The 27454-nt window shown below is 45.3% G+C and overlaps 1 long non-coding RNA gene across 1 annotated transcript in view; it reads left to right on the top strand.

The window, feature by feature from the left end:
- LOC138581931 (uncharacterized) overlaps positions 1–27454 on the top strand; it is a 207239-nt gene that overhangs the window by 5996 nt on the left and 173789 nt on the right. The window contains exon 2 of the long non-coding RNA XR_011304883.1: positions 6996–7158. This is a non-coding gene — a long non-coding RNA (uncharacterized lncRNA). The remainder of the gene's footprint in view (positions 1–6995; positions 7159–27454) is intronic.

The raw sequence follows: 27454 nt of genomic DNA, 5'->3' as shown, positions 1-27454 counted from the left end.
GGCGTGCCACGGCTGAGTGGAGCAGTTTGCAGACTCCAAGAGGCAGACCAACGGTGTGCGGAGGTTCGGGGGCCAGCCAGAACGCCGCCTGCAGAGGGAGCGGAGCAGCTGTTCAATATATACACGGATCAGGCGTGTAATGGTGTGCGTCCTGACTCGTGACCGCAGCAGAGCCTACTGATAACAAGCCCCTGTGTATGAGCCGAGGAGCCCCAAGCCAGCAGGTGCTCAAAATGTAATGCACCTGGAGCGATTGGGACACGGTACACTGAAGACACGAGTGCCCACAGAACACGATACATTGTTGCAACCCAGCAACGCAAAGAGCAGTGAGGAGAGTTAACCACTGGCTACAGTAGCACACAGAACACGGAGCAGGCAACAGAGGAGCTGACAGGCTCATTAAGTGGCCCAATCAAGTAAGCACGCGGCTGAGAGACACTTTGTTGCCTAGGTATTGAAGGCATCAAGAGCGCACTGACAAGTAGGACTTTTAGACGTGGAAGCTATGGTTAGAAAGCGCACGTTACAAGAGCCACTATAACAGGAAGCTGGGGCAGTGCTGAGACCCACTCTAATAACGTGACTGGCAGGAAGCCATAGCACAGTGGGGCCATACGAAGTGGGGTACACACATAACCACAACACGGGAAACCCACTAAAGGAATAGGGAAGCCTAAAAAGAAGCGACATGAGGCTCGGGGGCTAATAGCAGTGGCTGCAGCGAGACACATGATCAGAACCCACACTGGAAGTGATTAGAGTTATAGTCGCTGGGTGAATAGTGCAGGTGTATGGAGCTGTAGCTTGTGGATTTGAGGGTGATAGCAGCTCCATGGACCAAGCACAATGGCACCTCAAGTATACACAAGAGCACAATAAGGACACGCAGAGGGTAGATTGACAGGAGACATAAAGAACTGACCTCAGCACAGGGACGCACAGACGATGTAATAGAAGGCTGAGGTCTGAGCGCCAGACACTTGAGGCAATCAAGGCGGAAGGGAAGCTGAGGCAACACGGAGTGAGACACTCTCACACTGCGCACCACGCAGACAATAGCCCTTGAGAGCACAAGGTTGCATTCACGTGCTGGGCGCCGTAAAGCACTGGGACACAACATATTCGGCGGTCACACTTGGAGAGACCACTTCCAGGTCCAATATGGCCTCCAAACTGACTAAAGTGAAGGAGAAGCAGCCAACGATGGAGGAGTTTACCAAGTCACCACAGACAACAAAAGTTGGCAAGAACAAAGGGCAACATTCGCAGAGTGAGGTAACCCCGACACAAAATGACCAGCAGATACTGGAGGCAATCGCGGACCTGAAAGCATCATGGGAGGCTAAGCTTGATGCTGAAATGGCTGAACTAAAGACCTTGCTGGAATTCATGATTGATGCTGTGAAAGTGGACATCAATTCGCTACGACAGGATGTGAGGACGCTGGCAGAACATACAAGTGAGTTAGAGATGGAGGTAAAGACAAATACGACCACCTGTTCGGCGAACGCCACAGAAATACATACACTGTGACAGCAAGTGCGTAACTTAGAAAACAGAGCAGAGGAAGCGGAATGGCAGGCACGTAGGAACAACATACCAATTGTGGGACTCCCAGAGGGGGAAGAAGGATCGGACCTGACAGACTATGTTGAGACCATGTTACTACAGGAAATTGGGGGGGTGCCTTCACCCATGGGTTTGCAGTTGAATGAGCACATAGAGCCCTGGCTAGGAGGCCACCACCGGGATCCCCCCCACGTCCAGTTATCACCAAAATATTGAATTATAAGGACAGGGAGAAGATCCTGGAGCACTTTCGAAAAGGGGGAACAATAAACAGCGTGTCAGCAACTATCACGGTGTATCTGGACTACACCTTCCTGGTACAGAGACGGCGACTGAACTACGGGCCGATCAAAAGGAGGTTGTGTGAAGCAGGCTACAAATACATGTTGATGTACCCAGCAAAACTGAAGGTGTTACACAAGAATAAGGCCTTTTTTTTAAGACTCCAGAGGACGCGGTAGAGTGGCTGGATGCACAGAACTGCCCAGCGGGAGCAGAGGACCAAACAGAGAGCAGAACCGATAAGTGAATCTGTACTTTTCTGCATTGTGATGTTGTATAAGAAATAGACTTTGGGACTTGATTATAGTACAGCATATAATGAGTCTGGGTAAGATGTTACGAACAGAGATGTAGACTGAGCGACATACTGTTACCTCAACGCGGGAGACACATGTGTGGCCAAGAACACACTATCACCCCCCTTTAGGTAGTTTAGTTGAGATACTGGTAGTACGGTATCCTCCTGCTGAGCTGTGAGTAGCGGTTATACCGCGAAAGGGCTAGATGCGGGATAGCCTGAGATCCAGCGATGGAGTTGGACAACAGTTAAGGGAAGTTGGGATGGGAGTTGGGAAGAGAATGGGGCTAGTTCAAGTAGGGGGAGGGATGGGGTTTGGGGAGTTAAAGGGATGACAGGGAGAGGGTTTGGGGAGTTGTTGAAAAGCGAGCCTACAACCACACAGCACCTGGCAAGAAGAGGAGGTCAGGAGTGGAAGCGGGTGGTATAGGAAATGGATAAGATGGGAGACTTGAGGATAGTGACCTGGAATGTCAGGGGGCTCAATAATTACTTGAAACGGAATAAGGTCATGATGGACCTGAGGAGACAGAAAATAGACATTGCTCTGTTACAAGAAACTCACTTGACCAAAGACAAACAGGAGGTAGTAATGAGGACATGGCAAGGGACCCCTATAGGAGCAATGTATACAGCATATGCCAGAGGGGCTATAACGTGGATAGCACCACATGTCCCGTTCAAGCTGTTGCAGTTCACCTTAGAATCGGACGGGAAGGGGGTGTTTGTGAGAGGGATGGTAGAAAACAAGGAGGTGAGTATCATCAATGCATATGCTACTTCATTACCTTATACGCTAAGGTTAGTCCGTATATGGGGGGCAGTTATATGGGGTGGGGATTTCAACTGCACATTGGACCCCGAACTAGACAGATGTAGAGGCCTACCCCAGTGGCTAGGGCCTTGAGAGCCCTATTAAGTGATTTCCGATTAGTGGATGTGTGGAGAATGCACCATCCACAGCATAGAGAATATTCCCACTACTCTGCCCCCAGAATCTACATGCTTGCCTAGACTATATATTTGCTGCTTCGGAGTTCACTAGGGAAATGGTGAAAGTCGAATATAAGGCTGCAATCCTCTCGGACCATGCCCCATTGACAGTGACATGGCAGTACCTGGCTCTTAGGGCGAAGATCCCGACATGGAGATTAAGAGCCGAGGCACTGAAAGATCCCAGATTTAGAGAAGACTTGAGGAAAGAAATACGAGAGTATTTCGAAAACAACACTGGGAGCGTCAAATCGGCTGGCACACTATGGGAGGCATTTAAAGTGGTAGTGAGGGAGGCTGAGATATCCAAGTCCAAGGGGTTGATGGGGGGTAAATTGCAAGAGGCGGAGAACAGAATAGAGACTAAGGGCCTCATTACACGGAAGGCGGTAATGGTTAACGGCCACCGTTAATGGTAACGGTGACCATTAACCAGTACCGCCTTACTACGAGGTCCCTTAGCGGGTTGGTGCTTTAACGCCTGCTTTTTGCAGGCGTTAAAAACCAACCCGCTAAGGGACCTCGGAGCTAATTAAGTCACCGCAAAATTGCGGTGCCGTAATTAGCGCCTTCCCCATTCCCATAGAGCCCTATGGGGCAGAAATGGGAATGGGGAAGGGCAATGGCGGAAGGGGGATTTACCGCCCCACCAACCTTGGAATGGGGCGGTAAATCCCCTTTCCGCCAAGGCGGTGGCGGTATTTTACCGGCATGAGCCATGGCGCTAATAGCGCCATGGCTCACCGCCTTCCGTGTAATGAGGCCCTAAGATGAGGGAGGGGGTAAATTGAGGAGACTGACACCATACGCCAATTACAACAAGAGTGTAGGGATCACTGGGAGAGACTATGCAACCTAAATTACAAGAAATATGTAGAGAGGCAACATGCAGAAGGAGATAAACCGGGCAGATTATTAGCCTGGCTATGTAGAAGCGGGACCTCCCGACAAACTATTAGAGCAGTTCATGGGATAGATGGGCAGATATCAGACACACAGGAAGGGGTGAATAAATGTTTCTTGGAGTATTACCAGCGACTGAACATGGACGCTGCAGGAGGGGAGGAAATGGAGGTGCTGGAGACATTGGCAGAGATGAATGTTCCCAAACTGATGGCTGCGGAAAAAGAGAACTTGGAGGCCCCAGTAATGTTAGAGGAATTAGAGGGAGTTATTAAGCTACTATCCACTAATAAGGCTCCAGGGGCGGATGGACTCCCAAGTGAATTTTACAAAACATACAGGTCGGACTTGCTACCCCCGATGCTTGCAATGTTAAACGAGGCGTTTGACAGAGGTGCGCTGCCAGAGTCCATCAGGGAGGCGATTATCATCCCGCTACTTAAGCCCAATAAACCGAGCACAGACTGCAGAGTTTATAGACCACTCTCAATGCTCAATCAAGATAGCAAAATACTTACAGCAGTGATAGCCAACAGGTTGCGACCAATAATCAATAGGCTTATACATCCCGATCAGACGGGGTATGTTCCACACAGGAGTATATCAAACAACCTTAGAAGTCTCCATCACGTCATAGAACAGACGGAAGGAAGCTCCCAAGAGGTAGCAGTAGTCTCATTGCATGCAGTGAAGGCCTTCGACTCAGTCAAGTGGCCCTGGTTAGTAGTAGCCTTGAGGGAATATGGGATCGGGCCCTCATATTTGAAACGGGTTCAACTGTTGTATAGTTGTCTGTTGGCCTGAGTTAAGACAGGGGCGAACATCTCAGAACAGTGGAAACTTAGTAGGGGCACTAGACAAGGATGCCCTTGGTCACCAATGCTTTTTATACTAGCATTCAAACCCCTGGCGATATACTTGAGGCAAGCGTACAGGGAAGTAGGGATCAGCACGAATGGAGGGCAACATCTGATATCAATGTTTGCAGATGATGTGCTGCTGTACTTGAAGTACCCTGAGGAAAACCTCCAGTACATTTTGGAAGTTATGGGGCGATACGCGACACTGTCTTGCATAACAGTGAGTCCTGAGAAATCGTGTATATTCCCCCTGGGTAGATACATGGGGTTACCGAGGGAAGAACTGCCGGTATTGCAGATAAAATGGGTAACCGAGACTTTTAGATATTTGGGGATAGATGTGCACCATACGGTTGAGGCTGAACACAAGCAAAACACGGAGAAGGCGCTGTCTAGGATTGAAAATAGAATAGTGTTCTGGGGCAAGCTCCCCTTGACCATGCTGGGAAGAGCGGCATTGTTGAACATGGTGGTTCTGCCCAGGCTATTACACTTTTTTGTAAACATACCATACATGATACCCAAACGATTCTTCGCTAAAATTCAGAGTATATGTAGGGGGTTCATTTGGCACAACTCCAGAAACAGGATAGCATTATGGAAATTACAGAACCCATATGACCAAGGAGACATTAGATTACCCAATTTTGAGGCATATTATTTAGCTAGCCAACTCCAATATGTAGCGAGGTGGCTATCACAGGACTCTACACCAGAGTCTATACTGCTGAAGGCGGGATGCAACCCATATTTTTTGAACGAGTGGATATGGTTGCCAAAGGCGTAGTGGGGAGAAGGGACGAGATTGCTAGAGAGTGGGAACCGATGGGCATAGCAACCCTGGGAGATGTGTGGCTAGATGGGAAGGCGGAGTTTGACACACTGGTGGAAGACACCGGTCTACACAGTGGGCAATATATTACATATGCTAGGTTGGTGAAGAGGATAAAAGGCATATGGCCGGAGACAGTGCTGACTCAACAGCCCGATACCGCAATTGAAACATTTCAGGATGTGTCTGAAGGAGGGCACAAGGTCTCCTGAATATATGAATTGCTGATGTCGAGAGTGGGCAAGGAGGTACCCAAACAAGGAGAGATTGGGAAGAAGAAGCCGGGGAAGCAATGGGAGATGGATTGTGGGTGAGAGCACAGGGATACCATAAGAAAGTATCAAGGAACGTGAGACTACAGCAGATTGAGTTATATGTTACCCATAGAGCATATATGAACTCCAGGAAGATAGCCAAGTTTAAAAATGCAGGCATACAAACATGTTCAAAATGAGGGGAGATGAACGCAGGTATGATACACATGTTCTGGGCATGCCCTGAAATACAGAGATTCTGTGGGGAGGTAGACCACCTTATGGCAGAGAGAGAGATAAATCTGGATGTGGATTCTGTGTGGGTGTGCATGTTGGCGCGAATCCCCAGGCCACGCAAACTGAAACACCTGAGTAAACTCAAGGATGTAGCTTATATATTAGTGTAGCGCAGAATAGCCATGAGCTGGAAGGCTAGTAAAGGACCGAAAGTGGAAGTCTGGTAGCAGGATCTGCAAAAATTGGCAGACTCCAAAATTGTAGTGTGGAATGAAGCGGTGAACAGAGGGGGGAGGAAGTTTGCTATGTTATCCGGGCATGACTAGACAAGCCCAGAAGAAGATAGATCTTCAGGGGGAGACGAGGGAGAAGCACCTGTGGGAAAGGTCAAGGAAGGGCATGATTTGGGGCAGGCTCGAGAGGGAGGGGAGGGCAGTTGGGGACGGGAGAAAACATCATGAAACTGTACTGAAGCACTTGTTGTTTTATTGTATTGCTAAATCTGTATTTTCTGTCACCATTAAAAAGCACCATGCTTTTCGTTTCATTTATAGATACTAATGTATAGCTGCTATATTGTCTAGAATATAAATCATTGAGGAAACACTAATGATAAATGATCACGCAAACTAGTCTCAATCGTAAGACTTCTAAAGGTATGATTAATGTTCTGCATAGTTTATCTGTAATGTTGAAACATACAGACTGCTAAATCTGTATTCTCTCATCATTAAAAAACACTGTGCTTTTCGTTTCATTTATAGATACTAATGTATGGCTGCTATATCGTGAAGAATATAAATCAATGAGGAAACACTAATGACAAACTCAAATGTGTTTGAATAAACCTTGTGGCACTATTGAAACATATTCCTAGACCATAGGATTTCGCAAGAAGATTTTTACCTTCTTGCTTTGTCAAATAAGGTAAGAACGCTCGAAAGTACAATTCCTAACATTGACCTATACTCATTCATAATCACGTAAATATCTATAATGTCCTAGCCGGATGAGTAACAGAATCAGCCATAAAACTTAATCAACTGCCCAGTTGTCTTCAGATCTAAAACAGAGGCTCTCTTGAACATAAACACTTAAACCCTTTCTTATTTCATATTGTTGCATCAGCATATCTATTTTGTTTTATAAAAATACATTTTTTTTCGTTCTTGCTAGGCATGTATTTTTGCAAATATTGTACTGAATCAATTGAATGGAATGGAATTACTTTTTTGACACCCTCCTGAAGAACCAATGAAATTGGGGAAACACGTGTCGAAGGCAACATTGAAATTTTGAATCAATTAAATATTTCTTGACAAATGAAACAATTCTTATGAATATCATTAATCTATTGTGAGGACAAATTGAAGGTGCGCGAGAATAAGTGACTAGCAACTTCTAACTTTTCCTCAAATCTGATACACTCAGCAGTCTGAGTGACACTAGTCATCTTCTAGCAGCACCTAAATTCATCAGCTAACTAAATTGACAAAATGTTTTCAAGACCAGCTCGCCAACAATTGTATCCTAGACTGCAAAGTTCATTGAAATTAATTGTTATATTGTATGGTTTGTTTGGTTCTTTAAGTTAAAATAAACATTGTTTAAAAAAAACATTATATGCAAGTCCAATGGTAATGGAGAAGACGTGGGGTGCATGGAATTCATTGCCAGAAGTTACATATCATTTAAGGGAAATGGAATTACAATGTGCAATGTATAGTGCCAATTTCACAGGACCTGATATGGAAGTGTTTACAGCAGGCATGCAAGCGTGATTATTGCAAAACGCTCCTAGCCATCTGAAAGGGGCATTGCTATCATTGCCAGTTCCAGTGCTGGGTAGAGCTATCGGTGAGGTTGCATTGTTACCTTTACAATTAGAAGGTTTGGATGAGAGAAAAGACACACATTTAATTGCATCAGTGGAAAAATCCCAAAATAAATCTGCCAAAAATGCAAAAAGCAAAGATAAAGCTGACACTATTAGAGTAACGCGCAGGCAAATGTGGGTTGACTTGCTAAGAGCAGGGATAACAAAAGAGGACATTGAGAGTAAACCAACATCTGTGTTGCTTGACAAATGGAAAAGCATGAAGAAGGGGGGGGGTTGGCGGAATAAGACTATCCCTAGTGCACCCCCTGCGGAAGATGTGTTGAAGCCCAAAGTGCAGGAAAAAGGTTATCCTTATTTGTCAAAGGGGAAATGGGAAGTCCCTGACCCCATCTTTGATTGAAGTGCTGGCTCTGTCTCTGAGGTGCAGTTAATAAAGAGACCTAGTCCCCGAGACAGGCACCCTTTGTATTTGAATGACAAAGTGAAACAGTTTTTAGCCTTATTAGACACAGGGGCGGAAGCGACAATCCTAAATGGCAATTGAAACAAGTTATCTGGCCCCAGAGTTCTGGTCAATGGTTATGTGGGGCAGAAACAGTCGCAAAACCCTTTCAAATGAAGATGTCAATTGGCAAGGATTTACCTTTTTCTGCTGATTGTTTGATTGCTGATATCCCTGAATACATTATGGGAATGGATGTGTTGTTAGGAAAAATCGTAACTACTGACTTGGGTGAATTTGTCTTTGGCAACCGCAAAATCCATGGGAGACTGGTGAATTATGTTTTGGTTGGGCATGCAAATGGACTCTGTTGCTTTTACCGCCACCTACAGAGCCAGCATGCATGAAGCAGTACAGGTTGCTGGGAGGGCCTGAAGAGATTGGTGAAACTATTGAATCACTAGTGAAAGCTGGCATAATGAGACCATCAGTCAGTCCATATAACTCACCTTTGTGACTTTTGCGCAAATCGGGTGGCTCTTGGAGAATGGTTGTTGATTTTCTGGCATTGAATAAAAAGGTGCCACCTTTGGCTGTGGCTGTACCAGACATTGTTACATTGGTTGAGAAACTCATTCAAGAAGTCGGTGAATGGCACGTGGTGATTGATTTGGCTAACACATTTTTCTCTATATTGATTTTGAGTCACAAGATCATTTTGCAATAACTTGGGGGGACAGAATTTACATTCACTAGATTGCCCCAGGAGTACTTGCACAGTGCTACTCTGTGTCATGGATTGGTTGCCGAGACTTAGAAATGGTGCAGCTGAATGATGTGCACATGGAGCACTATAATAACGATATTATGTTAACAGGCAGTGAGAACATTTATGTTGAAAATGCTGAAAAACTGATCACCAACATGCAGAACAGGGGGTGGGCAATTAATCCCCAGAAAGTACAGGGGTCCGCTCAGGAAGTGAAGTATTTGGATGTATTATGGTCTGGCTCAGTAAAGAAAATTCCTGAACCTGTGATTGAAATGGTACAACAGATCACGCAATCTGTGAATAAATAGGAAACAGAGTCTGATTTTAAAGGTAATCTAAAAAGTTACATGGAAGAAATCTGATTTTGAGTGGGGCATTTTCCAGCAGACTGCTTTTCAACAGGCCAAAGATGCTTTGCAGAATTACATTAAACTAGGTCCAATAATGCAAACTGATTCTTTTGAAGTGGAAGTTCTTGTCTACAGTGATGTTGCTGTGTGGAGTTTGCGGCAAAATCATTGACAGAAAAGAGCACCACAAGGATTCTGGTTGTGGAAGCTCACTGATGCTATGACGAGATGTACTCCACTTGAGAAGCAAAGTGCTGCAGTGTATTGGGCTCTAGTTGAAAGTGAATGGATTACAGGAGACCAGCAAGTGACAATTTGCATGCAAATGATAATTTGCATGCAAATACCTATCATGGGCTGGGTGCGAGAAATGTCAAATGGAAGTGGTATCTGCAACAGTGGGCCAAAGCTGGCCATATAGGAGTATCCAAATTGCAAGAACAAATGCTGGAAGCTGTGAATTTGAAAGAAATACCTGAACCAAGCGCTCCTGCAGCCCTGCCAGAATCTCCCTTTAAAGTTGCACCTGCTTACGATACATTGTCAGAAGAAGCACAGAAGAAGGCCTCGTTCATGGACAGCACTGCTAAGTATTAAAAAGGACAGAGACACTGGCAAGCAGTTGCATTTCAACCCCATCGAGAGGCAGTGTTAATGAGAGAAGGAATCAGGGGTTCAAGCCAGTATGCTGAACTGCAAGCGGTGGCCACCGTGATTGAGCAGGTGAAAGACACGGAGACTGCATACATATGTAGAGGAGGAGACAAGTACCTCTACTGGAAGTCCCGCCCCCATTTTGCCTATATGTTGGCAACCGGAAATTGCGACATATGCAATGCCAGTAATGGTACCTATACTGCGAAGAGTCTTTGAAACAAGGTATCCATTGAGAAACCCCTATATGATGTACCCGCAAAGAAATTACAGTCTTCTGAAGGAAGGTCCAGAAGAAGTGTGAAGATGAATGAAAGAGAAGACCGGAGACGTCACATGAAGTTGAAATTACGCACCCAGAAGAGATGCTAATGAAGAAGGTGAATAGACCTTATAGAATCTGATGGCGAAGTAAAGAATTGAGCAACATTTTGGTAGTAAAATGAAGATTGCACATGCAGGAAAGCACTGAAGAAAAAGCAAAGCCATTTTATAACTGTACAGATGCAGTAACGCAAATAGACCAAGTTATAATAAGGCTGGCTATACATAGTGAATAGACTGCAGGCGGTGCTGCCAATATATATATGTGTGTATTGAATCTGGATGTTCCACAATGCATTTTAGCAAACTTGAACCCCGTGAATAGAAGGGCTGAAAGTGTGGTGCAGTAGTATAAAACAGATGACGGAGAAGGAAGATTCGAGAAGGCTTGTCTGGCCCTGTGTCAAGAGTTGGGGCTGCCAAGAACCTGGTTATCTATCCAAGAAGATACAATGATCGTGAGAAGCGAGCCAAGTGTTACGCTCACCTGGTCTCTGCGGGGGCGTTGGGGCACGGTTGCAGCCCTCCCTGGACTTGGCTCCCCTGGATCAGGCTTCTTTCCCAGCTCCGGTTGTGTGGACTGCGCTGGTTGCTGACACTGCCCCTGAGAGAGTGCGAGAGGCCGTGAGAATGCTGTGGTCGGACTGTGATTTCCCTCAAACCCTTCTGCCCAGAACGAGATGAGCATGCGTTTACCCATATTGTCTCACCTGTTTATTTATGAGGATGAGCTCTCCATCCTGCTTCTCAACTGCAGGGGTGCCTTTAATGAACCTAGTTTCTTCACTGGTGCATGTGCGTGGCAGCCCAGACCGGCTGTGGCTGATCCACTTCTAAGGTATGTGTTTCTCAACAATGATTATGGTCCGTATTCTTTTGCAATGTCTTTTTTCCGTGATTATTGTCCGTAACCCTTGTAATTTTAAAAAAAATGTTTTTATTTAATGTAATACAGTTTAATTAATAAACTTTACACATAATCTAAACTTAAACATATACATATACTAATGTCCTAAAATCAGATAACAACATACAATAGAGCATAAAAATATAGCAAACAAGCAATCCTAAAAGATACATATCACATTCAGATGTAATGTCTTTCCTTCTCCCCATTAGGTGTTGAAGGGCCCAGCGGAGTCGAGGTGTTGGAAGCGAATCCAAATGGGGCCCAGAGGAGTTTACAATGCCCCAAGTAGAAGGTAAGTTTGGTTCTAAGGTCAAGCGCGAGGAATGTGTTGCGCGTGACCTTAGCGTAAAGTCTTTATGTTGTTTCTAACCTTGTTTGTCGTTTTCTCCTGCAGGGATGTCCTGGCGACGTCTGACGAGATGCAGCTATCCGAAGGCCTGACGGCGGTTGCTGGATGGATGGATTCGCGAGGATGCTGGATGAGACGAGCTCCCGCGTAGCCTAGATGCCCGGAACAGGTGAGGATGCGCTCTGACTGCAGTGACTGCTGGAATCAGGTAACATGCGCTTCAGGCAATGGTATCGCTGGAATCAGGTAAGATGCTCTTCGGGCGATGGTATTGCTGAAATCAGGTAAGATGTGCTTCAGGCGATGGTTTTGCTGGAATCAGGTAAGATGCGCGCTGGAGATGCCTTAGATGGAATCAGGTAAAATGCGCTCTGGAGATGATGTTGCTGGCGTCAGGTAAGCTGCGCTTCAAGTGATGGTATTGCTGAAATCAGGTAAGAGCGCTTCAGGCGGCGGTGAGTGTTACGTTGCTATAAGCAGACAAACGCGAAGCGCTTGCATGCCAGCGGGGCCGGCTTAAATAGGCTGGTCCCAGCCACGCCACCTTGGCTCCGCCTTGTGGCCCCACCTTGCCGCACCCAGAGGATGCTGCACATGCAGCCCAGTGTTTTCCTATGACCACGCCCGACCTGGAAGCATGTGGGGACCCTGCAGGGGCGGAAAGAATTTGTGCACCAGAAATAAAGTGTGCAGAGCACACTTTCTCATGAGCCTAATGCCAAAGGCACCAGTACTGGGTCCACCTGGACCCTTTATATGATGGAACTAGTGGTCCTTGCCCAGTGGCCATGACACCAAGCTCCTGTTTGAGGTGTAATGGAAAAACACTAGAAGTGCCAGGTTTTATTAATTTAATAGTATTAAATGCAATGAAGGAGCTCAAAACATGGTCTCCTGTCATATGGTCAAGTTGGAAATAGACTTGGGGCAAGCCACACGAGACCAGAAGATAAGGTCATGCTCACACTCCCTTTTATTCTCTGGTACAGTGATCCTTTGCAAGGCCGAGTTCAAAGGACTAATTGAATGGCAGACAGCAGGAGTGATGATGGATGTTGGGCTACTTGGGTGGGGTGGCATGATCACGCCAACCCTCCAACACCTGGGGTACAAGCTTGCATGCTTCTAACGAGTGGAATATTCCAGAAGGGTACAAGTGTGCATACCAATTGTAGAGGGCCACATAGCAGAGAGCCATTATAGTTTGAAAGCCTATGAAACATTGTGTAGTTTCATGATACAGAAGATGACTTGCACGAGGGGTGTTCATAGCTGTTCACCTGACCTTAGAGATCCAATTACGATCCCATACCCCATAGAAAGTATACTTAGATGTTTCATTTAACCCTATCACAATCCAGCTTAGGTTTTCTTATTTTGCCACATAGTATGACGTCAGGGATGATTAATTGTTTGTATAAATCTGTGTTTTTTATGCAACATGTTTAAGAGAATGCTTGTGCGGCATCCGTTCATGTTAGTTGTACTCCCTGTTTTAGACAATTGCATTTAAAACTGTTAAGCTTTTGCCAACTTCCTGAGTCTGTCTGATTATGGATGTTAGAGTAAGATCTGCATCCCCATCCATCTCAGATACTGTTACCTCATCTTAAAGTGCCTATGGGTTCACTTATACACAGTCAGTTGGGCTACGTATCAAGGCATGACTTATTGGACGCTGGCATGGCGGCAGGACGAGTGTAAGATCAAGAACACTCCAATATGGGGGGGGGCAGAAATCTGGGAAGAAATGTGCTGCAATGGGAAAAAAACAAGATCTTTATTGGACATGTAGATGCACACATGCCCCCTGAAACCCTGCTGGCTGCACTGTTTAATAATGAAGCAGATCAAATGGCAAAGATTCGCTCAGTGACAACTTCTGAAGAAAATGAAGTGTTATAAGCAATGGCGGAATGGGCACACCAAACATCAGGACATTTGGGGCAACTGGCGACCTATAAGTGGGAAAAGAATAGACAACTGCCCATCACAATGGACAATGCCAAGCAAGCTGCAGCCCAGTGCCCTGTGTGCTGTGAAGTGAAGTGCTAACTACAGGAAAGAAAACCTCAAAGTGCTCTGAAGAGAGGTGGAAAATCAGCCAGCATCTGGCAAGTCGATTACATCAGCCTTCTTCCAGTTGAAAATGGAAAACATTATATGTTGACGATGATAGACACACATTCAGGATTGCGGTTGGCCCATCCAGCCACCCACGCAGGTCAGTGGGCTAAATTGTAAGGCATGGAGTATTTGATGAGACATTATAGCGTTCCAGATAAAATCCAATCTGACCAAGGTAGCCATTTTGCAGGACCGGTACTGTTGTTACCGGACCGCCAAACGTATAATGAGGTCCAATATTTTGCTTTTCCAACCAAGCGGCTCCAACTGGAGTCATTCTTGTGGCCAATTACTAAATTGCATGTAGAGAAGGGACTTGATTCATTCATTGCTGGGGGGGGGACAGCGTTAAATGCTTTTGATATAGAGATGGACCACATTAAATTATCTGCTATGGGTTCTGATGCTAGTGCTGCGATATAATTGCTGGCTCAATGGCTTTATTGAAGCCTGCTTTGAAGAATTCTGCCAAGAGTATAGGCAATAATTGGAGATGGCAGATATTCAGTTATGAAGACATTTGTGCGGCCTTAGGGCAGGTAAATAAAACCGCCATGGATACTAGATACTATATGCATTTTGTGGCAAACCATGTTAAATCACAAGTGCTAGCTTTCCGTTCTGAGTGGGGAAGGCTATCTTCGACACACTGGCACAAAGAGTTGCGCTTACCTGCAGACATATGGATTAAGCCACTTGCTTTCGATTGCCAAAACAACAGCTGCAAGCTTTAATGCAAATTAGTAGAATTGCGTATACTCTAGAGAAATACGGTGCCCATTTGTAATCCTGCCCATGAGAATAAAGGGTTCCTGGTGGGTTCCACAAATACGAGGGGAGCGGCAGGACAGCTAGAATTACATAACCTATTGTCACACTTGTGTGCCCTGGGATCAGTGGTGGGTGTGTCCTCAGACTATAAGGACCCGGACTGATGTATGCATCCCATAGCAGGTGAGTGCACCTGGATGTAGTATCACATTAATGAGACTGACATTTTCAGATTGACCAGCATCAGACCTGCATTGTTACTAGCCATATATTACTTATTAACAATTGTACGTTTGAAGGGAAACCTCAGGTATTTTGTGTGGATCAAGTTGTGAATATTTTATACACTACTACTCACACATTATACTCTTTGACTCACTGGTCTCACACCACCGTGCATGCTGAGCTTACTAATATGCTTAATTGGACTCTTCCTTGTGGAATAATAACCTCACAGCTTCAAGCTATAAGCCAGTATGCCTAGACTTCTTGGAAAGATTTTAAGGCATTAGCTACCTGAGTTATTACTGCTGAGTGCAAGATGACAATGGACAAGGACCAGCTAATTAAGACAGTTGACCATCTGAAATCAGTCACTGTTCACCACTGGAGGGACATATTTACTGGCTGGCCTCCCACTTCTACAAAGCTATTAAACATAATACTGCACCCCTTGCTGTGGGTGTTTATAGCCCTAATACAAATTACTATAACATTCATAGGGTTGTTGCGTGGAATGACACACCTTTAGGATAGAATGGCTGAACTAGAGAAGCATCTGATAGGCTTACAGCATATCATATATGCTTCAAAATTGTGGAGATAATCTAGCATTCTATCCACACTTCAAAAAGGGGTGGAATGTAATGTAATAAGCAAAAAACAGGCATGGGTGCAAAAAAACAGCTTAGCTAACCATACTGCATATTAGGCCTATTGCATGCTGCATTAGGAAATAGGACTGCTAGCTTATTCGAAGAGCGTACTGACTGCTGCTATTGTTAGTTTATGCTTTTTTACATGTCAGGTCAGCACCGCTTAAACACCTAGCACATTTAGCTATATTCATCACAGAGAACATGAACCCTCATGAAGTTGCTCACAAAAGGTTAATCGCAATACTTGTATTAAGCTTCCACTAAAAAAACTCTACTTTTGCAAGAGGCTTCACTGTTCATTGTAAACAGACACTGAGTTGCATGGGAAAACAGAGTTGGAGGCACGCTGACCCAGGCAGGTGCTGACAAGCTGCATTCCAGAAGAAGCATTTTCCGAGTCATAGGGATGGGAGGGAAAGAGCCCCTGGCATCAATATAGGATTGGGGTTTTCCAGCAGTAACCATGTTTTGAACCGCACAAAGGTTCTAGAAGTTTGCGTCACTCTGACTGACAGGTCTGCCTGATAAAAGTATATACCACATTAATCATGAGGGACTTGTCCGTTGTCCGTGAGCTTTGCTGTGTGCATGTGCGAAGCGCCCGGAATAAACAGATGTTCCAGTGCAGAGGTTCCTAGACAGTCATATCCCACCTCTGTGCTGGCTCCAGAGGAGCGAGGCCAGTCCCAGAGAGAAAAAGTGCTATGTGCAAGGGTGACTTGGGTCCTTGATGTGACGGTGTTCCAGAATACCTTGAAATGTAAGACTTTGTGCTGCAAGTACTTGTGATTCATAACATGCATTCTAAAATTGATGTTCATTTATATAGTCTGCATATTGTCAAAGAAATGCAAGTATATCACATTTTTGGTTGAGTGTCTTCCAGAATGAGTTCATTGTGTGTCACATAAAGTTCGAACCTGAGAGGGGAGGATGGTGTGTTTGTGCTACTCCCAGAGGTGAGCTCACCCCTTCATAATACAGGCCCCCAAACAACATTTTGAAATGTGCCCCACAAGCACCCACCCATTTTCAGCCAGCCTTGCCTTTTCATAGAGAAGATTCCTGAACAGCAATCTAACAAACGGTAACCCCATGGCCTTCCAGCTCATCACCACCCTCTGCTTGGCAATAACCATTGTAGAAGGGTAAACCCAAAACTCGATATAAAAAACAACTAAAAAAAGAGAGTGAATGCACGTTGCCCGAAAAGCGAGTTTAATTGCATGCAAACCGCTGGAAGTGTTTAGTCAGCTTTGTGAAGCTGAAAATTAACAATTCCTTACCATGATCAGTAAAGTTACAGTTTCGTTAAACAAAATTAGATAATTTACATAATTACACATACCAGTTACAAGATCATCCCACAATTCAACCATCTATACAAGAAACTGAATCATCCCGTACATTTTCTAATACCATTGGATACAATTAATAAACACAATTCCCTTTCCACGTGATCTCATTACATAGTCAATCATGACATCTGAAATCTAGTTTATTATCTCAAACAATTCAACAGTAGAAATGTTAACCCAGTACTTGATGTACATAGCCCCGATAAGATTTCCTAAATTAGAGGGAGGAGACAAAACAGGGACCATTCCTTTGATCACAAAATTACCTCCTTATCACTCCAGACAAATTGGTGTCACAAAACTTCCCCTTCAGTATTCCTTAGCCTCATCACATGCAACTTACCTCTTAAATCATATGGCCTCCATAGAATGTGTTATGCTTATCTTTCTGAGAATCCAGATGGAACCATAAAACACAAGTCAAGCTCTGCCCTCGATTATCCATTGCATGCATTTATTACTGAACTCCCATTCATCCCTCACAACCTAACCGGACCCCACTGGGCATTCAATAACAAGGCTTTGTGTTCTCATGAAGTTTGTCCCTTGTATCTACACAACCATTTGACCATAAAACCCAACATAATGGCAGTTCATTCTGTCCTCACCCCCAGAGACCATTTGGTCTGCTATTGCCTTCTGCTCGGCATGGTTCGCTTCCTCTCCCTCTCTTGACCTGGTTCATCAAACACCCTGGTGCTAAGAAAGACCCTGCCACTACAAACCAGACACTCCATGGCCTAAAGCAGACTGCAATCTTCGAATTGTTTATGTACAGATGGTAGAACACATAACACCATAATATTCTAACTGCATGTTCATTTCAAGTCCCCACATGTTCATTTCATAAGGTTACTGTTTCTTTGTTGACACACCCCTTTTCTTGCAAGCACGGAGCCCCTCACACTTCACTCTAGGAGCTACCAAGTTGTCCCCCAAAGTTGTCCACCACAACTAACATTGTGATTACATAGTTGCTACCTGATGCAAACTAAAATATATTCAAAACTAGATACAAAGTATCACATATATCTCAAATCTCATAACTACACAGGACACATGTTAATCGCAACATCGCGTTTAAACAAGCCGCACCGTAGGCTAATACAGCTTATGTAGTGTAAACCTCTTTTCCTTATTCGGACATTTTCATGCATCCCAACACCATGGCGAGAACCACAATCAGTAGAGAAGTGCATCTTTTGGTCAGCGATTAGAAACAGTACAGAGTAGACCCTATCCCAGAAGTCCCACAGCATATGGACAAGTTCAGAGAGAGGGAGGGCGCTCCTAAGACACTGGGGAAAATTATCGGCGTATGTTGCAGTACGCTTGGAAGTAATGTACCACCTAGACAAGCATATGTACTGAATGAGACCTAATTTAGTTGAAATGGGTATCATTTCAAAATGTTGCCACAATCATGGCGACATTACCAATACTGCGCCTTAGCGCAGTACAAAAATCCCAACCCACATTACACCGACTTAAGCGAGCGTGGGTTGGGGGGGTGTCCTCCGCTCCCCTTATTTGGGATATTGGGGGGGCAATGGTTGCTGGGGTGTCTCCTGCTTTCCACTAGATGGAGAGCGGGGTACAAGAAAGTTTAAGAAATATTTTCTTTTTAAAAAGGGACCCAGTGACGCCAGCTCTGACCCACATAACTGGGACAGAGCTGAATCCACAGGGATAGAGGGGAGTCGCGGCACACTTCTGTGTGTGCTGCCGAGAAGGTAAGAATGTTTGGAGGGTAATGGGGATGGGTGAACAAGTGGTCTATGTGATCAGTCCTAGCTCACATTCTGGCGAAAAGCTCTTTTCCAGACAAGTGATTCCATCCTGTCATACGTGAGACTTCTAGAAGCATGGCTGATCTATATACCATACAGTAAACACGGGTACTACTATAATAAGCTACCATAGGAGAGATAGTAAACGTGCAGTACCGTGCTCTGATTTTTAAAATCTCAATACCTCCCTGTAAAGCCTTGGCCATCAATTGCACCATTAAAGTACCAGCCTTGTTCTTTGTGTACATTCGAAAACCGAGATACGTGAGGGAGTTTGATGGCTCTAGTTGTCATTTGTCGACCCTGTGTTTATTGACATTTTTACGATAAACAACATTAGAAAACAAAAACCACCTCTGCCACTCTTGCCCCCGCCAGCCCCTCTCACAGCTGCCGCCCCCTACACTCAGCTGGTTGTTCTACACCCCTAGAGACTAAGCCTCGGCAGATACCTCAGTCAATGCCCAAAATACAAATGTTTTGGCGGCACGTCTGTAATCGATAGTCCCCCTGGAGGTAGGTTAGCACCACCCCCCCCAATCTTCCCAGAATTGTTCACATTCTCGCTGGATGTTATACATGGAGAGTCAGAACTTCCCTGCTTTTCCACTTCCTAGCTACTAGGAATCAGCACTGCTAACGCCAACACCAAGTATGCCTTGAATGAAGCCCTCCCCTGCAGTGCTGTTTCTCTCCCCAAAATGTACGCTCCAATTTTCAGCTGGAGGCCTTTGATGGACTCTTGCACGTTGCACCTGCTCCCAAAAGGGGAGTATAGGCGGGCACAACCACCATATGTTTGCCCAGTCCCCCCTTCCCTTGAACCACCTCCAACAGTCCGGCGATGCCCCTGGATACATGGATCTCAGCTTGTCCGGGCCATAATCCCATTGGGTGAGCATCTTATACCATATCTCTCTTAGCTGAATTGAACGGATAAGCTTGGGTATAATACCCCACATGAATTCCCACTTTTCCAGTGATATTATTGCCTCAATGTTCTCCTCCATTTCCTCATGTAGGGCCATGGCCCCTTTACAGCCCCCTCTGCGATGATAGCATAGAGTGAAGAAATTAGATGCGAGTCCTCCTAGTGAGATTTTATATACTTCTCAAATGCAGTGAATTGTCTGCTTGATGCTAGTTTGTTAATTGGATGCAGCACCCAATGTCGGAGTTGGTAATACCGAACCCGGTCACCTTCAAATAAGTCGAAGGCCTGCTTGCATTGCTCAAAAGATTTGATGTCTTGTCCCTGCATAATATCTCTGAGTCGTGTGCACTCAGCCGCTTTCCACTTCCCAAATGCTCCCGCTTCCAGCCCTGGTTTGAACTGCGGATTCCCAAACAGTGGCATGAATGGTCCCGGGAAGGTCGAGATCCACTCTCTTTTTATTAGGTCACCCCACCCTTCCCCCACTAATGCTGTAATCTGGGATGCCCGCATACTAGCTGGTTGGTCCTCCATAGCCAGCCACAATACATCCGCCAGTTTGCCCCCCACTACCGCCCTGTCCATACGCACACAAAGCCTGCTGCCTCCCCCCCGTTAGACACTGCTTTATCACCCGCAGCTGGGCAGCTTAATAGTACAGTCTGATCTTAGGAACCGCCATTCCCTCCATTACTTCTCGGTCCATAAGTACCTGCAGTGACACCTCAGCTTTTTACTACTCCAGATAAAAGGCGGATAGGAGCCGGTTAAGCGGGGAAGAGGAACTGGCAGGGATTAGAAACGGTGGAGAAATCACGGAAGGGTCATCACCCTAGTCGAGGCCATCCACCCCATCCAGGATATATGAAGAGGGTTCCACCACGACAAGTCTGTTTTCAGCGTGCCAAGCAACAGGAGATAGTTTGCCACGTACAAGGTCGCCTAAGTATTTAATTCTCTCTGTCACCCACTGAAACACAGAGCTCCTCTGTGCCACCTCCCCTGTAGCATGAGGTTTAGCACCTCTGACTTGTGCAGGTTTATTTTTAGCCCCCACAGCCCCCCCGATGAGTGGGATCTCCGCCTCGAGAGACACCGCCGGCTCAGAGTGTGCCAGCAGCATGTCATCAGCAAATGCCATTGTCGTGTGGATCATTCCCACAAACAGGATGCCCTGCAACCCCAGCGTTTCCCTCAGGCACTGTAGAAAGGGTTCCAAGAAAATTGCATACAACAAGGGAGACAGGGGGCATCCCTGTTTTGTCCTCCTCTCCAGGCGTACGGGGTGTGAAAGTTGTCCGCTTGTAGATATATGCAGGGTAGGCATCTGATAGTTCACCTGCACTCACCGTAGAAACCTCTCCCCAAATCTCATCCGACCCATGGTGAGAAAAAGAAAAGACCACTCTACACGGTCAAATGCTTTTTCGGCATCTAAAGCAAGCAGGACGCCCAGGATCCCATGCTTTGTAACCTTCACCAGATGGCACACCTTCCTCCTGGACCGCCCCTCCCAGGTCAAACATGGGTGTTTTCTCTCCACCACCTCTCTCTCCACATGTGATGTTCCCCGGGGCTCTATCCTCTTACACTGGCTCTTTGATGTCTACTTGGCCCCTTTGGCCCACCTGATCTCCACCTTCTCCTCTAACTTCCATTGTTATGCGGATAACATTCAACTCTCTTTCAGGCTGCCTCAGCCATCTCTTGCTCATCAGCCATCTCTTGCTCATTCCTGACTGTCTATCTGCGATTCCGGATTGGTGCGCCTGCAACAATCACTTCCTTAAATCTAGTAAGGCAGAGATCATTCTCATTGGGACCCCGGCTCCCGCTTTCCCTTTCTCAGTCTGGCCTCCCCCTTCTGCCCTCTTTATTCGCCTTCCTGCGAGGCATAAAACCTTGATGTCATCTTCTACTCGAGCCCTTCGCTCAGCTACGTCCAACTCTCTGAGGGTCAGTCCCTTCTCCAGGCAGAGAGTGAGGGTAGACCTCTCTCCTCTGCAGGTGCCTCCCTCTGGAATGGCCTCCCTGCCCCTCCCAAACTTGAACCGAACCACCAGAAGTTCCGGAAGCAGCTCAAGACCTTCCTTTTCTCCTCTGCTTTCTCTCTCTCCCTCCCCTGCTGACCTACCTGTCTGCTGCATCGACTGGTTGACTGGTTGCTTGGTACCGTGGCCTGGCCTACTCCCTTAGCTCTCACTCATCGGATCTACAGCCACCACGACAGCATCTGAGCTTTGTTTGTTGCTGATAATCTAGTCTAAGCTTGATCTGACACTATTACGGCACCCCATCAAAGCCCCGATCTTGCCCTAATTGCCGCCATCTTCTGAGACAATTATGAACTATAAATAGTAAGATACTATCCACCACGACATCATGATTAGTCATCTGTACGAGCTGTACGCCGACTCAGTGAGTACCCTCACAATGCATGTACCACAACGAGTACTATGTTCCAATTATTTTGACTGGAATATATAATTAGCCATTGCCCAATTGCTATATACTGCCTGACTTACTACTTTTTTTTAATGCAGCATTGTACTAGTATGTTCTTTTTGGCATAGCCTCTTGTGTATTCGAATAACCTTTCGTATTCAGTCACATCATATTCAAACTAGCACACCTGACATTCTGATTGTGTCCTCATCTTAGTACGTGTCCTTACATGCTGATTGTGCACCTAGGAAATTGTACAAGTAATATACATTATCACTGCTCTAATACTACTGTGGTACCTGCCACCTGTAATGAACCATATTGTCATCGATGCTAGCCCTCAGCCTATTAGCATGACTATCTACCACACCAGCCAGTAGCCTATAATAAAATATACTGTTAACAAAGTATAACCTAGCTAACCGTACTGTCACACTGCTACAAGAAACACGGATGCAAGCCTGTCACTTGACCCTCTACTCTAGTGTATGCTGAACTTGCCTACATCTTATATATTTGGATGCCCGGTGGGTCCTTCCTCAACATGCACACACTCACCATTAATGTCGGCCTTACTATTTTTCTATTTTTGCTCAACTTACTAGGGGGCTTCATTACCTTGAAAATACAAGCTCCACTGACCATGTCTTATATGACACTTAACAGCTCTCACCCCACTGTTCATCCAAGCTACCTCAGACCCAGCCCTTTCCCCAGCACTTCTTGCATTTTAGAGGCTAGAAACGTTAGACTCCGATATGATATGATATTTTATTTCTATCGCGCTCATACATAGGTGTTTCAGAGCACGATCACGTCTCAGTGAACTCTTTGAACCACTCTCTAGATCCCTACCTTTATCTAACACCAAATCCAACCTCCACGCTGTTCAGAAGACTATAAATGATACGCCTAACAATATCAACTATGTCTATCTGGCCACTTCCAAACAACACATCTTGAACAAATAAAATAAATTAGACCCATCGCCCTCACCCTCTACCACTAAAACACCCGCCCTCCCACTTAACGCAGCATTAATAAATGCAAGGTCCCTGGTGGCACATACCACATACATTGCCGAGCTAATATTGGCTAACAACCTTTAATTTTTAGCCATTACTGAGTCTTGGCTGCATGAAGCAGCAGGACCCCTGCTTTCTCTAGCTGTCCCGCAAGGTTATACTATAATCAGACAGGATAGAGACAAATCATGAGGTGGAGGAATTGCCATCATCTCTAAATCTAGCCTCTCTATGAGACTAGCTCTCACCCAAAACACCCTCTCCTGTGAAATCCTCACAGCAAAACTCCCTCTAGTCAATTCCCAGATGTTAACCATTCACCTTATCTATAGGCCCCCTGGCCCCATTGGAATATTTGAGGAGGACATTCACACTCTTCTGTCCAATAACCTCAAAACCACATCTCAATTATTAGTCTTGGGAGACTTCAACTTGGGCTTCAATGTCCCTTTAGACAAGCATGCCACTGCCATTGCTAATACTCTATCCGAATTAGGCCTATCCCAAAAAATCTCCAAACGCACCCACATTAAAGCGAGAACCCTCGAGTGGGTGATGGAACACAACTGTACAGCCAATATCACCTCCATCACCTCCTATCCTTGGACAGACCACTTTCTCTTGTCTTTTTCACTTCTTACTAACAGACCACTCACGTTAACCATTCCTACTGCCCCATCTTGTCCAACAAGAAACAAAAAATATATAACAATGGATAAAGTGATCCCGGCGATCCTCCCTACCCTCAATTTGCTTGAAGACAACCTTGACCCAGGCACACTTGTCAAGGAGGATAACAAAATTATGCTAACTACACTTGATACCATTGCACGCATAAAACTCAGACCTAGCAAGCCTAAAGCACATCTGAACAAATGGTTCACGCCTCAACTCAAAGACCTCAGACACCTAATGAGGAGATGTGAAACTACATGCAGACTACTCCCATCTACAGCTAACAAAACTAAACTCAACAAAATCTCATCCCATTACAAAAAGGAAATATTCCTAGCCAAACGCAACTCCTACAACAAACGTATCTCTAGTGCTAACTCTAGCACTAAAGAATTGTTCTCCATCCTTAAGGAACTTGAATCTCCTATCATCACCCCCGATATCTGTACCAAGGACAAAACATGGTGCTCTGACATACAACAGGCCCTCTCTAATAAAGTGACCACCATTCAAAATAAAATATCTAAAAAAAACAATCCCTTAACCATCCTCCTAACCACATTACTCCGAATTCCCCTTCGAAGGAAACACTGGCTAACCTGACCGCCCGATTTAATTTCACCAAAATTTCTATCCTAGAGGCAGAGAAAGTAATTCTTTCACTCAAGCCCTCTAACTGCCAGGGAGACCTCCTTTGCCCTGCTCAGCCCATAAAAGACGCCGCAAGAGATCTTGCCCCCTTCATAGCCAAATGTATTAATGCCTCATTTGCATCTGGCACCGTCCCATCCAATCTCAAACAATCATGGGTGCTCTCTCTACTAAGAAAACAAACTTTAGACCCACTCATACCCACTAACTACCGCCCCATTACAACTGTACCCTTCCTGCTTAAGATCATTGATAAAGTTGCATATCTCCAAATTCAAAAATATCTGGAACATCATAAACTCCTAGGAGCACGTCAATCAGGCTTCCGCCCCCAACACAGAACTGAGACTGTCCTTATCGACCTGAAGGCACAGGTCGACGAGCTGAGAGACAAAGGGGAAACAGCCCTCCTCCTACTTCTTGACTTCTCAGCTGCATTCGACCTTGTGGATCACAAGGTTTTATGCAGACACCTGGATTCAGCTGCCACTTTTCTAAAGAAGCAAAACATGGATTGAGTCCTTCTTAAGCGTCATAACCATGAGGGTTTTTTCTCCCTCTGCAGCAGCAGACCCCATTCCCACCACTTGTGGTGTTCCCCCAGGGTCCAATGTCTCCCCCACTTTATACAACATATTTACCAAGCCCCTCTTCGATGATCTGGACCGTCTTGGTAGCACCTACACTAGTTATGCAGATGATACCCAGATTCTCCTCCCACTTTCCGGGGATTACGAGAAGGATTTGGCCTTGGTGAATAGGGTGTATCTCATCATCCAGGCATGGATGGCTACTCATGGTCTATGCCTGAATGATGACAAAAAAGAGCTTATCATTCTGGGTAACCACACTAACTTGAAGAAACTAGGACAGGATTACTCATCTTTCGTCATTGATGGCAACCTTATTAAGGTGGCCAAGGAGGTAAAAACTCTCAGTTTCTACCTCGATTCCATCCTCTCCCTAGCTAAACAAGTGAACGCCATGGCTTCTGCTACAGCCTACACATGTAAGCTGTTCAGAACTGGTAAACCCTTTCTCTCGGATGAAAAATGCATCACCCTGGCAAGAGCCCTGATCCTATCTAGGCTCGACTATTGCAATGCATTATACATTGGTGCGAACAAATCTATCATCCAAAAGATTCAAATCCTTCAAAATAATGCCCTAAGAGCGGCTCTTGGCGTGACTAAAAGATCACATATTTCGGTGATAAGACGCCAAAACAATTGGCTCTCTACCCTTAACAAGATTCAATTAAAAACGGCCTCCTTGACATACTGTCAAATGAGAAATTATATCGTGCCTCCTATTGCAACGAATATGTGTATATTGGCCTACGCCAAGCTGCTTGTAAGCCACTTGCGAAGAAATCCGTGTTGCAAGGTCCTGACCTTAAAATCAATGTAAGCCGCCATTTTAGGTCAATCTGCCATTTTAGGTTCTCTCTGTAAAGTCACCCTGTGAGCTAAAATGGTGGACGATGTCATTCCGAAATACAACATGGCCGTCTTGACCTCTGTGTGTAATTAATATGTAACTTGCCTGCAGGCCACTTGTTGGGGTCGTGAACTGAGACCCTGTCCTTCGCTGACCTGTGTGTAAAGGATTACTCGTGCAATGAAACTAATCCAAGAGCATATGTTAAGAACAATGTATTCAAATACTGAACTGAGAACACTTGTTTAACTACATTGTATTAATGTTTGAGAAGACCTTTATGGGAAATCCCAAAATACACAGTTGCCGTGTAGGCTTGTTGACGTATGTATTAAAGGCAAACTGGTTGCATGTGGATATGCGAACTCGGCATGAACCCTAGATCAGTAATGTATTAGAGGAATAGTAACCCGAAGTAGGGTTGGACATCATGTTCGCAATTAGTACAAAAGAGCAGCGAATTCTAATGTACAGCGTCTCTCACTGAACACACTGACCCACGCTGGAGTTCGCTGTGTTGCACTGAGGGCCGATAGCCATCTGATTTTGCTTTGTTCTTTGTAGCGGATTCAGTATAAATTAAAGATCTTTGTATGTTCCTTTGTAACTCGTGTTCGGTGTATTTCCTTTTGGGGTACTCAGCCTCGATATTTTGATTTTGTTTTCACAGTTGGCGCCTGAATAGGGACCCTCAAGATTGATGCCTGATTATCGAAGGTTGACCCTCGCTATCGGACCGGGATCGGATGGTGTGACAAAAAGGGGCCCCACTGAACGAGATGCGACACCTCAGCAGCGCTGCACGACCCGATCCCTGGACGATTAGCTTGTGGTCCGAGAACCGCATCTTAACGAGGGTCCACGTATCGAGGCGGGCAGATTTGCCAAAATCACCATGCACGAGGTAAGATTAGTTAGGTAAGATTCTTTGAAATCCGATCGGACCTCCTTAGGAAATCGATCAGGTGAGTCGTGACCCGACTCTTAAATAATCCTGATAATTTGATTTTGGCGTATTGTATCTGCAGACACAATTATTGACCAGGTAACACCAATAATTTGATATGCCTGGGAAATTGTCTACCTTCTTCAGGGCGTTATTCCCCAGTTATAGACAATCTTTGGAATTTAGCCGTCTGGCACCACAGGAGGGGTCGCCGGCGTGTACTATGTACTGTAAGCATGGCATTGGATGTATAGTGTTTAATGATATTTGGCACAGACAAACCAGACATGCCCCCGAACTTCAGTGGCCAATCAATGGTAGTTTTGAAATCCCTCGTATTGAGTATTTAGAGTCTATTCTATTAAAGAAAAAGGCTAGACCTGCAGCAGTTGATGTTTTGCAGAATTGGAAAAAAGAAGCGTTGCAGCAACTTAAAAGTAGAGAAAAGCATGCGCGCCGTCATAAGATGAACGCCGAAAAAGCATTATTGTATGACCAAGATAAACATTCTGAGTCGACTAGGAATATGGATAGGGCTTTCT

Source organism: Ambystoma mexicanum, chromosome 3q (assembly GCF_040938575.1).
Source record: "Ambystoma mexicanum isolate Mex_15411 chromosome 3q, UKY_AmexF1_1, whole genome shotgun sequence".
NCBI lineage: Eukaryota > Metazoa > Chordata > Amphibia > Caudata > Ambystomatidae > Ambystoma > Ambystoma mexicanum.
The sequence above is the reverse complement of the archived record's forward strand: the minus strand, read 5'-3'. Positions and strand labels throughout refer to the sequence as shown.